Consider the following 13,911-nt stretch of genomic DNA (forward strand, 5'->3'; position numbering starts at 1 on the left):
ATGCTTAATAGTCCTACGTTGAATAATCCTATATAACTAATTAGTTTTCAAAGCTCAAAATTTCCTATCAAGTCTTTCAAAGGCTCTTATTCTATTTTAGCCAAAGCATATAATGTAACCTTAAGAGCATTTGGTAACAAGATATGTCTATCGCCTTTGAACGAATGGTTACAAGGCATTTGAAGTATGAACTTCTTAACACTTCTAGGGAGAATCACTTGAAAACCAAAACCCTTAAAGAAGCTTAAGCTACAAATTAATGGAGAATGAGTATCAAAGACAAAGTTAATTGACATCCTCATTATTGTCACCTCACTACACATACAACTCCAAACTGAAAAAAGATATAGGATTACTTACATCAAATTCTATTTCAACTAATAATGCCATTGAGGAATAGAGTCCAAGCGTAAGTGAACACAAAAATCGGATACAAAATCGATTTTGAAAATAAGAAACAAACTATAAGTGAGAATGAACTTCAAAGAAATAATCGAACAAACTTGTTGATCTCAAACAAATAAATCAAACACTAACTTAAACACAAAATCGATTATGAAAACAAGAAAAATCAATAATGTACGAAGAATCTTCAAGTAAATTCTGACGAAATCAAAACAAAAAACGGCTGATTTCAAAATCAAATCTGTTAGCATGAGACCAATTATGAATGAGAGAAGGGACGAACTTTAACCAAAGAATCGAACAAAAACCGTAAAACATAGAGATTGTCTTCAATTTCCAACTGGCGAAATTGAAACCAATATCAAATGGAAATCGGCTTACTTCGTAAATCATGAACAAATGCAACCGTAAGTGAGAAAAATTGTGAATAAAAGAAATATTGGTGTAATTTTAGGGCTTGTTTTTTTAGAGAGTTGAAGCTTCATGCTTAGAAGGAAAAATGTTGGAGAAGATAGAAGCAGATTTAATTATGAGGATAGTTTTGGAATAGGTAAAAAAGAAAAAAAAAAATCAAATCTAATAATGTGAGTTTTGTTAAAATATAACGTGATTTTGGTAGCTAACCGTTTTTAATTTATTCCCACATCTACCATCCTTTAAAAGTGGATGCTAAAATATATTCGTTTTATAGCAAATGCAATTTTCCTTATTATTTTATAAAAAAATTTGCAAAAATCACTCCTAAAATATAAATGATAGTTGCAATTATATCATCAAACTTACAATGGTAAAAATTGATCCCTCAAACTCATAGTGTTAAAATTGCACTCTCAAACTTAGGACCCGTTTGGATTGATTTCAGAAAAAAAATATTTTTCAAAAAACTCATTTTGATTTAAACACTATTGGTAAAAACTAATAAAAATATATTTGAAAAACTATTTTGAGTGGTTGCCTAACATTCCATTTTCTTCTAAAATGATTTATTTTTTAAATTAAACACTTGAAAATGTATTTCAGATACACGTTTAGAATAATTGTAGAAATTGGACCCAAATGATAAAAATTAGACTCAAATGATAAAAATTGAACCTTCAAATATACAATTGTTTCAATTTGCCAATTTTTACCATTATCTAAAACCCAATTTTAACATTTGTATAAGTTTAAGAGCTCACTAATCAAAAGTTGAGGCGTAATTGTAACTACCATTGTACTTTAGGCTATTTTTGCAATTTTTCCTATTTAATATCATTTATTACTAATTAAGTTTTTAGAGAATTGCAGTATTGGTTTAAACTCATTCTTAAATTTGCAAATTAACAATTTATCTTTTAAAAAGAATTATAAATATGAAAAAAAAAAATCAAATCTGATTTTCTTTTTTTATTATCCTACATTGGTGTATCAACGTGTGTATTAGTGGTATACATGACATACTTTATATTAGTTATAAAAATTTTATTAGTCAACAATGTATATTTGTTATTATTCTTGAATTTACTTTGAATTCTTATTAATTAGTAATTTTTTTTTTTAAAATACTAATAGGAGAGAGGAATTGGAAGATGCAATCCGATATCTCAACTAAATTTATCTATTGGATGATTTAGTCTAAGATTTTGATTCAAACAAAACGGATATGGTTGGGTTAGTTATTAAGAATCTTTATATCTTAAATTACTTAACATGCCTCTAATAAAAAAGGACAGAGTTATTTAAAGCCTTTTCAAATTTAGATTTTAGGCTTTAGGTTTTAGATTAGATAGACAGATTAGCTAGATATATAGATTGGATTAGATATAGAAAGTTAGACGAGAGAGAGGTTTTATTATTATTATTATTATTATTAATTTATTATTTTTTAAAATATGAATGCCCCCTCCCATCCAATCCAATTCTTTACTTATAAATTAAATAAATTGTAAGGTTTAGAAAATAAGGATTGTTATGTTTTATTTTTAGAATATACAATCACTTTTTTTAATCAATGTGGGTTCATGTGTTAGGAACCTTCAAAACAAAAATAGAGAACATTGATCGTAAATTAAAATGGAAAATAGATTAGTATTTTCATGAATTAATTTCCAATCTCCCAATTTACTCAAATAAGACTTTTCTGCACATTCTCTCTATTTTAAAATTTAAATAAAACAACCCACTGTTTTTTCTTAAAAAATAAAAATACTAAGCCACTATTTTGAATTTAAAATCTACCTAACTACAGAATTACAAATAAAGAAAACAACTAAAAAGTACAAAATAAAAACAATAAATTGCAAGCTTTCTCAAATAATAATAATAATAATAATAATAATAATAATAATAAAATAACAAAAGTAACAGATTAAAAATTAACTTTGATGAAAGTAAGGATTTAGGCTACGTTTACCAAACCGTAATGAAAATTGGTGTAATCAGAATATGATTTCATTGATGGATGAATCGTAATAGGTCTGAATCTCAAATATAGTCGAATTGTTTTTTTTTTTTATTGCATTTACCTATAATTATGAATCGGTCACATTTTATTGTTGTGGTTACTGTTTGACCCTAAAGGTAACAATAATAATAACAATATTTGTAATGGTAACAATAATCGTAACGATAAAGGTGTGTGTCTCACGTAATTTTCAACTGCAATTAGATTGAACATATTTTATTTCTCAATCAGATTACCGATTTGATTATAAATTTTAAGGCGGACCCTACATCTCATTACTATTATGGAAAGCAGTAAAAAGCAACAAAAGTAATCAATTGAGGCCGACTTTTTACATTACCGATTATTTTTCAACCATGTAAATGTGGCCTTAGTATGAACTTTAGATTTGTAGTCATTTAGTCTATGTACTTTTAAATTTGTAACAATTTTATCTTTGATTACTATTGCTCCGTTTGGTAACCATTTAGTTTCTGGTTTTTTGTTTTTAAAAATTAAGTATATAGACACTATTTTTGTCTTAAAATTTTTTCCTTTGTTATCTTCTTTTTTACCAATGGTTTAGAAAACTAAACCAAATTTTGAAAACTAAAAAATGTAGCTTTTAAAAGCTTGTTTTTGCTTTTGAAATTTGGCTAAGAATTCAACCATTGTACTTAAAAAATGAGTAGAAAATAGACTTAATTTTCAAAAATGAAAAATAAAAAACGAATTGGTTACCAAATGGGAGTAAAAAACATAGTTTTTAAACTTTATTAGTATGTAATAATTAGATCTCCATATTTTAAAGTATGTGATGATTCAGTCCTTATCGTGAAAATTGTTATTAAGATGAAATTTCTTGCATATAACACATTTAAACGACCTAATATATTTGAATGCTACAAAGTCTAAACCGTAAAATAATAAGAAATTGACTTTTAATTTTGATTTTTTTTTTTTGGTTGAAGAAATTGGCACAAAAAGAAGAGAGGCAATTTTGGAAGAAAGAAACTTTTATTTAGAATGTACAAAGATGGACACATTTGAGAGAATACTCTTTTACTCTCTAACATTCATTCACTTTTCTTTGCTAACTCTCCAACTTTGCTTCGCTCACATATGAGGCTACGTCTCCTGGTAAAAGGATCTCTTTAGACTTTTCTTGGATTCTAAATATTCTAGATTTTTCAAGATTTATTCTTTCATAAAGGAATTCTCTTGAATTCTTTAAACCTAAAGAAAACCTAGGACCATTCTAGATCCTTACTTTTGTGGTATTTATTTATAATTTACATATTTCAACATAATTCTAGAAAAAACTAATTTACACTTTCGTGCCATTTTATAGATACTTCAAGAATCTTCTAGATTAGTTAGTGTTGCTTTATATTTTAACACTCTCCCTTAACACTAACTATTTTGGGTCTTTCAACCATCTCGAGCTTCTGCTGAAATTTTGCATGCTTAGTTGCAGGTACACCTTTCATAAATATATTTGCAACTTGATCTTCTGTCTTTATTGTCTTCATCTCAATTTCCTCTTGAAGTACCTTTTCTCTAATGAAGTGGCAATGTACCTCCACATGCTTGGTCCTTGCATGGAATACTAGATTCTCAACTAAACAAACTGCAAATTGGTTGTCGCAGTATAAAGTCACTACATGATTAACTTCTTGATGCAAATTCTTAATTACTTGCTTTATCCACATATTCTCTTGTGCTGCCATGGATGCTGCTCTATACTTTGCTTCTGTGGTAGATAATGCAATTGTCGATTGTCTCTTGCTACATCGAGAAATTGATCCACAACCAAGTTTAAACAAGTACCCAGTAGTCGATTGTCATGTATCATAATTTCATGCATAATCAGCATCACAAAAGTCTTCTAACTTGCAGTCGTCTCCTTTCTCATATAAAAGGCCATACTCACTTGTACCTTTCAGATATCTTAAAATTCTTGGAACTTCTTCAAGATGAGGTTTTTTCAAATTCTGCATGTAACAACTCATAACTCTGATGGAATATGAGATACCGGGTCTTGTTAAGGCAAGGTAGATCAAACTTCCTACCAACTGATGTTACATCGTTGAGTCTGTAAAATAATTACCTTAATGCATGCAGAACTTTTTATTAACCTCCCTTGGTGTAGATATTGGATTGCAGTCACTCATTCCATACTTATGTAGAAGATTCTTTAAATACTTTTGTTGTTCAAGGATTAATCCTTTCTCTAAGCGCTCCACCTCTAGTCCAAAGAAATGCTTTAGTTCTCCAAGCTCTTTCATTTCAAATCGGACTAGTAGATTCTACTTTATTTGTTGAACTTCTTCTATGTGGTCTCCTGTTATGATTAGGTCATACACATAGACTAATATGATTATGACCTTTGGGTCTTGAACTTTGACAAATAAGCTGGAATCTGTTAGAACTACTACAAAGCCACTTTCAACATACTAAAAATTCTGCAATTTTTCCCTATCAGGCTCTTGGTGCTTGCTTTAAACCATATAAAGCCTTTCTCAACTTGCAGATATAGTCATGATGAGTTTCATCCTTAAATCCTTTTGGTTACTCCATATATATTTCTTGATCCAGCACTCTATTTAAGAAAATGTTCTTAACATCCATCTGCCATAGCTTCCATCCCTTACTAGCAGCAAGTACTAATAAGATTCGAATTATGGTGGGCTTTGCTATGGGATTGAACATCTCATCATATTCCAAGCCAAAGTGTTGAGAAAACCCTCGAGCCACCAATCGAGTTTTATATCTCTCTATCCCATCTGCTCGAGTTTTAATTTTGTAAACCCATTTACACAATATGGGTTTAAAATCTATAGGCTTCGACGCCAAGTCTCACGTCCGATTTTGTCTTAATGCGTCACTTCTTCTTCCTTGGTCTTTCTCCATTATATATTTTGTGACGCTTCTTCATTTGTTGTTGGCCCTCAAATGTTGCTAATGTCACATTCATGTGCCTGGAATTAGGTTTTCTTAGTTTTATTGATCTCCATAATTGTGGCTTTTGATTATGTATCCACTTTGCCAAGGACTTTGTATCCTTATTGTCCTTCTTTGTCTTCGTTGTTTTCTTCTTCTCTTTCTATTGGGGCTTGTTGCACTTGACTTATTCCTTCTTCTGATCCTTTTTTGAAATATTTCTCATCTTTAGATGTTTTTCTAATTCAGATGTCCACCATGATGATGCTTAATCAAATATCACATTCCTTGATGTATAACATTGTCCATTGATAAGATCAATGCATCTCCACCCTTTTCTTTGGTTGTCATATCCAACAAAGATGCATCTAATTGCTTTCTTGTCAAACTTCTTTCTGAGATGATCTGGTACAAACACATAACACACACAACCAAAGACTCGAAAGTGTCAAACTATTGGCTTGATATTCAACAATCTTTCATAAGGCGACTTGAATCCAAGCCTCTATTGAGGAAGTCTGTTAACCACATGGGCTGCAGTTTTCATGCACTCAGCCTAAAATCTTCATGGCACATTATTTGTATGTAACATGCTGCAACATACATCTGCAAAATGTCTATTTTTTCCTTTCCGCCACTTTATTTTTGTTGTAAAGTGTTTGGACACGTTAATTGATGGCGTATCCTATAATTTTGCAAGTATTGAGAGAATTCATTAGACCTATGTTCTCTTTCGTCATCTGTACATAGGTATTGAATTCTCTTTCCTAATTCACCTTCAACTTGTTCTTTGAATTCTATAAATTTTATAATTGTTTCAGACTTCTCTTTCATAAAGAGTACCCAAACATACTTGGAGAAGTTATCAATAAAGTTCACCATGTAGTGCATGCCATTGTTTGAAGATTGCTTGATAGGACCAAAAACGTTAGAATGCACTAGCTTCAGTGATTGTTTTGCTCTGAATTTGGACCCATTGAATGGTAGTTGATGTGCCTTTATGTTGGAATTGGTGTCCTAAATCTCTCTTATTTTCTTGTAATTTATAAACTCCATATAAACAAACTGTTATTATTAAAATAATAATTATTTTATGAGCATACACTCAATCCAAGAAACAAAAGATCCTAGGTTATTATATGTAATTTAAACATGTATGTAGAGACATGCATGTGGATCATGTTTAAATGATAGCCTAAATGGTCTGTAGTAGATAGATAAGGCCCGTACTTTATCCCGATGGCACTACGGATATGACCTGCTTTGTAGTTGTTACAAAGTGTTGTAAAGCACTACAAATGATATGATCCTGATCATTAATGTGGAGACATGTGAGCGGAGGTATTCTATACAAGAGTTTGTATAAGATCAGAACACAAAATGAATAGTCTCTTATATAACGCTATTAATAGTAGAGACTTACATTTCACCAGGATGACCATAGTGTTGGGATTGATGTCCTAATTCTCTCGGAGTCTCGTTGTTTGTAATGATACACATTGTTTTATGAATAAAATATCTGTTATTTCATTCTGGCATTTACTCATATCTAATAAACAAAGCTCCATGGTTATCTTATGTAAACTTAAGCATGTATATGTGATATTAAAGTGGATCATGACTTAAGTGATAACTTAAATAGGTATGTTGTATAAGGATTAAGGTGGGATATTTGATCTTGGTGACACTATGGATACGACTCGCTTTATAAGGGTTTTAAGTGTTATAAACTACTACAGATGGTAGATCCTGACAATTCATGTGGAGACATACGAGCGGGGGTGTCCTATAAAAAGAGTTTGTATAAGACCGGACCACGAGGACCTAGACTCTGATATGACGTCGTTGATACTAGAGACTTACATCTTACCTAAATGACCATAGGTGACACGACCTCAATCCTGAATGTTTTGGGAACTCCTGCCTTTGAGGGCAGTCTTTGATTAGTATGGGTGAGAGTGGCCAGATTGCCAACTCAACATACTTACCTTTTTGGGGACTTGTCTGATTTGGGACTGGGAACTCAATACACAAGATGGAATTCACTCCCTTCCCGAAGCAGGGATAAGTAGAGAGATTACTCCCTTAAGGGCTGATTCCAGGGCTTGAACTAGTGGTCACAACTTCTCTTTGGAAGAGAGGACTCAGTCATAGTAGGACTATGACTTATGTTCATTAGAGGATCAATGGTACTTAAGGAGTTAGATGTAACTACAGGGGTATAACGGTTATTGGTCGAGCTGTACTTACGAGTGATCTGTGAAGGGTTGTCGCAATGTTGATTGTTAAGATGGACACATAATATATTTGTGGCAAGAAAAGTTCAGCTATCGGTCATTAATGAAGTGCCTGACAGTTAATGGATGGTGGATCCCGTGACTAAAGAGTTTAGTCAGTTATTCACGTACCGTAGGAGCTTCGAGCTATAAGTCTATAAGGTCCCTTTGGTAGCTCAATGGATTCATGTTGAGGATCAGTTCTTAGTGTCAATTTGAAATGTTCAAATTGACAAGAGGTATTTCGATTATATATGATATGATCGATATGATGTATGAGATACATCTAGTGGAGGATTAATGTAAATGAGATTTACATTAAGTGCCATGGAATAGAAAAAGAGCTATGGTTTATATGTTTCATGAGATGAAATATTAAAACTATAGGTTATAAATATATTATGGTAAGTTAGTTATCATTTATATTTATAATAATATTAATTATTGGATAATTATCTCTTTTTCTCTAATAACCAATTGAGTGGGAGGTTATTGGTGGTTTCATGGTAACTGTGAGGTAAAAGGAAAAATGTTTTCCTAATTTTAGGAATGTTGAGAAAAATATTGTTTTGAGATTTCCAATCTCGGAAAAATACTCAGGGAAGTTTTCAAGTAAATTGGATTTACTAAGCGACAACTTAGAGTAAGGTAACGATTGTGGAGTGTTAGTAGGAGACAGACACTCAGCTAAGCGATGAGCTAAACGATCGCATAGCTTTTGCTAGACGATCACTTAGTTTTTCCTAAACGATTGGGCATTGACCTATACGATAGGTTCTTCCATCTTCCACTTGATCAATCATTTACACGATTGTGTTTCCTCCAGTCTTCTGCCTCAAACCAAGTCCACACAGAGTCCACCCTCTGGATTCTCACACCAAGAATACCAAGGTAGCCTTCTTGGTGGTGTCATATTTAACTCGACACTGTCGAGGTCTTGTGGAGGCCGTTCGTGTTGTTCGGGGTGTTCGTGACCTAGGTGATCGCTGAGTTCGAGTGCGTGGTGATCGTGCAATGTAGCGGCCGTGTTGGACAAGCGTTCGTGTGTTGCTGTGATCGAGCACTCATGATCAAGGAGCTTGTGATGAGTTGACTAAAGTGTGTTGCTCTTGTCCTTGATCATTTTTATAGCATGCTGTAATTTATGTATTTGTGCATAACCGTATGTTTCTGTTTGTGATTGTAATTGTAAAGTTCATATATGATTGTAATTTGGAATGGTTGGAGACGTGTTGCTTTGCCCGAACGGTTTAAGACCCGGTCGCTTGTTTGAACTGGAGACTCCTTGTTTTTGTAATAGTTAGCTTTAATTTTGTGGTTTTAAGGCAATTTTACCTGGTTCATCAACATTTGTTTATTATACATATGATGTATGGTGCTTATATGGCAAAGTGTTTGACATATAGTTTAAAACCCACCTTAAGTTGTGCAATTATTCATGTATCATGTATTATAAATATTATAATCTGGCATGAAGAAATTACTTGAAAGCATGCGCATGCATCATGAAATATAAGAGTTATATTTTGCATGCAGTGAGCATTATCATGCATCATCCTTTTATTATAAGTGTTATAGTCTAAGGGTGAATGGAAGCATGTTGTGCTTGTTTCGTTGCTATTTTGTATAAGTGTTATATAAAAGAAGTAGCAATGAGTGAACAATGCATTGAGCATAACACTTAGGCTATTTATAATCGTTATGAATGCCTTGCATGTGTTAGCTTAGCATCATGGTTTTGGTTGTTTCCGTTTATGTGTTACTGTAAACCCCGTACTCCATTTTTCTACATAAGTGAGTAACAGGCATGCTAAATAAAGTTGTGAAAGGAGGTAAAGAAAGTAGGAAGATGGAGGAAGAAAAATCTAAGTGTTGAAAATACCTAGTCATGGGTGAGTTTTAAATAGTGTAACAAGTGAAAAATTGGCTAAGTATGGAAGCCAAGTGTAGGCATGTGTTGATTGAGAAGTATGGAAGCCAAGTGTAGGCATGCGTTGATTGAGAAGTATGGATGCATGGGGTTGTGTGTGTAGCAACCAAGGCTTATAGAGGCTAAGTGTTGAAGACAAGGATAAACGATGCGTTGGAACTAAGGATGAACGCATGAGTTGAAGGATCTTGCATGATGCTTGACAAGGCTTGCGACAGCCAAGGGGCTTACGAGGTTTGTGAACTTGCGAGAGAGGTAGGTTGGGTGTTGGCACAAGGCCGGGCGCTGAGCATAGCTCACATGTACAAGGATGCACTGAGGCTTGTGCGGTCGTGTAGCAAGGATGAACTATCGTGAAATAACTAGGCCAGGCGCAGGCGATGAAGTGCTCGGTTATGCACGAGCAAGGCTCTGGGTGTTGAGGCATTTCGCAAGGGTGATTGTTTAGGTGATCGTATAGAGCATGATGCGTTAAAGATAGACATTGTGCGCTAAACGATAGACGTTAGGCGCTAGATGATAGGCGTCAGTGCTACACGATGAACTGTACGATAAGCGCTAGACGATAGGCGTTGGGCACTGGGCGCTAGACAATGGGGTTTGCGATGTGCACAATGTTAGACGAAGAACACAAGGCGTTGAAACTCGATGCACGCTAAAGTTATGCTATGAAACGAGGAAGGCCTAACGCTTGGTTGATATGATAAGACTAAGCTATGCATGGGCTAGGACACACGTTGGCTTAGGAGTAGAGGGACGCAATAGCCTCTAAGTGAGCTATGCTGCCAGATTGGGTGATGCATTGTATGAAGGAGGCATGCAGCCATGTGGTTGCAAGCATTATCCTGGGAGTTGACCCTTGCGTTGATAACCGAGAGGAGAGGATAAACTTAGTGATTGATCAGCTAAGCCAGTTGTCACCTTAGGTTATTGTTATCCCTTTAAGGATGAGGTGGCAACTTGATATTAAAAGGTGATCATGCAGTTGCTAGTTTAAAAGGGAAGCTTGACTTCAAAGAGAGGGTTTGAGCAATTCACTCATACAAATGGAGTAATTTCAGAGCCATTCAAACCCTGAGTGTGTCTAGTTGCTGAGGTTGAAATTCCAGAAGGAAATTCTAGCGGAATCGAGCTGGAGAGTGAAGAATTTGGCTGAAGGTCAAGTTCTCGGGTAAGCTTGGGCCAGTCTTGATGATTTGAGGATTTCGGCCTAACCACGGGGAATTCTGAAATGAAATTTGAAGGTAAGCTTACTAAGACATTTTAGAGAATGTGTGTAGAAGGAAATTTATTGAGAAAAGGCCTAGAAAATTAGTTAATAAAATTGTAATTTAAATCTAGAATCTTGAACAAGCAAGCAGCTGCTTGGGTTGAACAAGCAGGCAGCTTGAAGGGCCTGACGATGATGCTGAGCGCATGTGTAGAAGGCTGAATTGGCGCAAGGACGCACTGAGAAGCATTAAACATGCCACATATATTGAAGCCGTAAGCGCAAGTGCTGTGTGGGTGTTGGATCCTGCAGGTAGGTGCACAAGGTGTTAGGCGCAAGGTTGCGTTGGAGCTTGTGGGCGAGACCTGACGAATGTGTGGGACATGCGTTGATGTGCCATAAGATGGCCACATAAGCTAAAAGATGGTGCAAAGGTTGCTATGTGTTGGGCAGTAGGTGTGGGCTGAAAGCTTGGCCGCATAGGAGGCTTGAACGCCTAAGGCAAGGCATGGACGCAAGCCATGGATGCATGGTGAAAAAGTTGCTGCCTAGTCAAGTTAAGGCTTAAGAATTTGGCTAAATGTTCAATGCACAGTGAGCTTAGCATTGAAAGGTTCGATTTCAAAAGGAGAAGTACATGAAGAGATTGCAAAAGACTGTGAGTGACTTTAAATGCTTTACATGTTTTAAGTAAATTGCTAATGCTTATGAATGTCTAGCAATACATGTGTACTGAAAGCTATGTATGACAACTATTCTCAAATAGTTTCCAAGTAACGCATCTCACATTAATGTTATGTTTATGCTATGTTTTTAATGAACATGAGGATGCGTAGTACAGAATGCTTAGGGCAACTAAGTCATGAAGGGATATAAATATGCAAGTTCAACATGAGTAGCTCAGTATTGAAGGACTAGATGAGAAGGTACTAAAGCTCAGTCTTAGATTTGAATAGATTGATACTGAAGGACACAGAGAAGGTATCCGAGCAGCTCGATACTGGAAGACACAGAGAAGGTATCTGAGTAGTAGTACCTAAGGTATGACGGTACTTAACTAGAATCACGTTCATGTAAGGAAAGTTGTTATTGGTAGTGTTGAGATTACTCCACACTAACTATGGAGTGAAGTTGAGGAATTGAGAAAAAGTTTCTCTCTCAACTGAAGATGCAAATTATGTTTTAGGAAGTGAACAAAAGGGTTCCTTCCCAGTTAAGTAGTAATGCAGTTAAGCATGGTAAAGAGTGAGCAAGAGGGCCACTATGGACTAAGGCATAGTCCACCAAAGCATAAAAAAGTGCTATGTGATGTTAATGATTACATGAATAATAGTTTCCAAGTTTATGTTTTTAGTTAAAGCTTTCAGTTCTACTATCAGATTTATGTATGAAAGTTATGCTTTAAATGTTAGTCACTTATTGGGCTTCTAGCTCATGTTTTCAAATGTCTTTCCTCTCAGGTAGCGGTAAGTTCCCAGAAGATTTCTCTGTTGTTGCTCTACCACTCAAATACTCAAGCTGAAGGGAGCTTAATTGAGGACTTGTATTAGTTAGTACACATGTGTCTGTTTTATAGGGACTTGTTCTATATTGGGTCACAAAGTTGTAATATACATGTATGAATAATGTTATGAAACCCTGTAATGTAAATGTGTTAAGTCCTGAATTAATTTGTTCAGTATGTTGATGAAATGTACGTATGCAGGGTTTTAGCAAATTAAACAAGTTAGTTAGGCAGTAAGTGCTAGTAAAAGGGTTGGTAACTCCATCTAGGTTAAGAGGGTAATCTAGGGCGGGTGTGACAGTTATAAAGGAAATTAGAACTAAAATCAATAAGAAAGAGTTGCATGCGAACTGAGGGTGAACTCAAGTTTTTTAAAAGGGTTTTAAAATTGGATTGAGAGAGATCTAAGTTCAAATGGTTCTAAAGAGTTTAGTAACCTAGATTAATCTTTTAAAATCAGTTTAATAGGAATAAATTGATTGGCATAAATAAATTTATTTTAAATCTATCTATAAGGGACCTTTTGTCTAAGGCGGGTTTTATCTTGGCTGGGGTTCTTAAGTTGACGGAAACGTAACACCCCTACCTGGGAACCTACTTGGAAAGGTGAATTAGATAGATTTTCAACAAGCATGCGACAATTTGATCAAAGACTCCGTTAAAGAGTTTAATGGATGATGATCAAAAGTTGTTTAACTATCCAAGGTAAAAGTTACTCTTAGACAAACCTAAAAGTCACTTAGTTAAAATATTTCGCCGTGTTTTTTCTAAGTAAACTAAATCCTAGGTTATAAAATACTCAGTGGGAAGAAGAGATGTATCTGATAAGTCGACTAAAGTGTGTTGCTCTTGTCCTTGATCATTTGTATAGCATGCTGTAGTTTATGTATTTTTGCATAATTGTATGTTTCGGTTTGTAATGTAATTGTAAAGTTCATATACGATTGTAATTTGGAATGATCTTTTTGCTGCTCATGAAAATCCTCGTGTTCTATTTCCTTTACATAGGTGACATGACTTGAATTATGATGAGTTGTGCACTCCTGCCTATGAAGGCGGTCATTTGCATGGTTGAGAGTGGCCAGTTCACCGACTCAATATGCTTACCATTTTGGGGATTCATTTGATTGGGGAGCTGGGAACACAACTATATAAGACAGAATTCAGTCATTCCCTGATGTCAGAGTAAGAAGATAAATTGCTCTCTTAAGGGCTGATTTT

This window comes from Benincasa hispida, chromosome 11, assembly GCF_009727055.1.
Source record: "Benincasa hispida cultivar B227 chromosome 11, ASM972705v1, whole genome shotgun sequence".
NCBI classification, from domain to species: domain Eukaryota; kingdom Viridiplantae; phylum Streptophyta; class Magnoliopsida; order Cucurbitales; family Cucurbitaceae; genus Benincasa; species Benincasa hispida.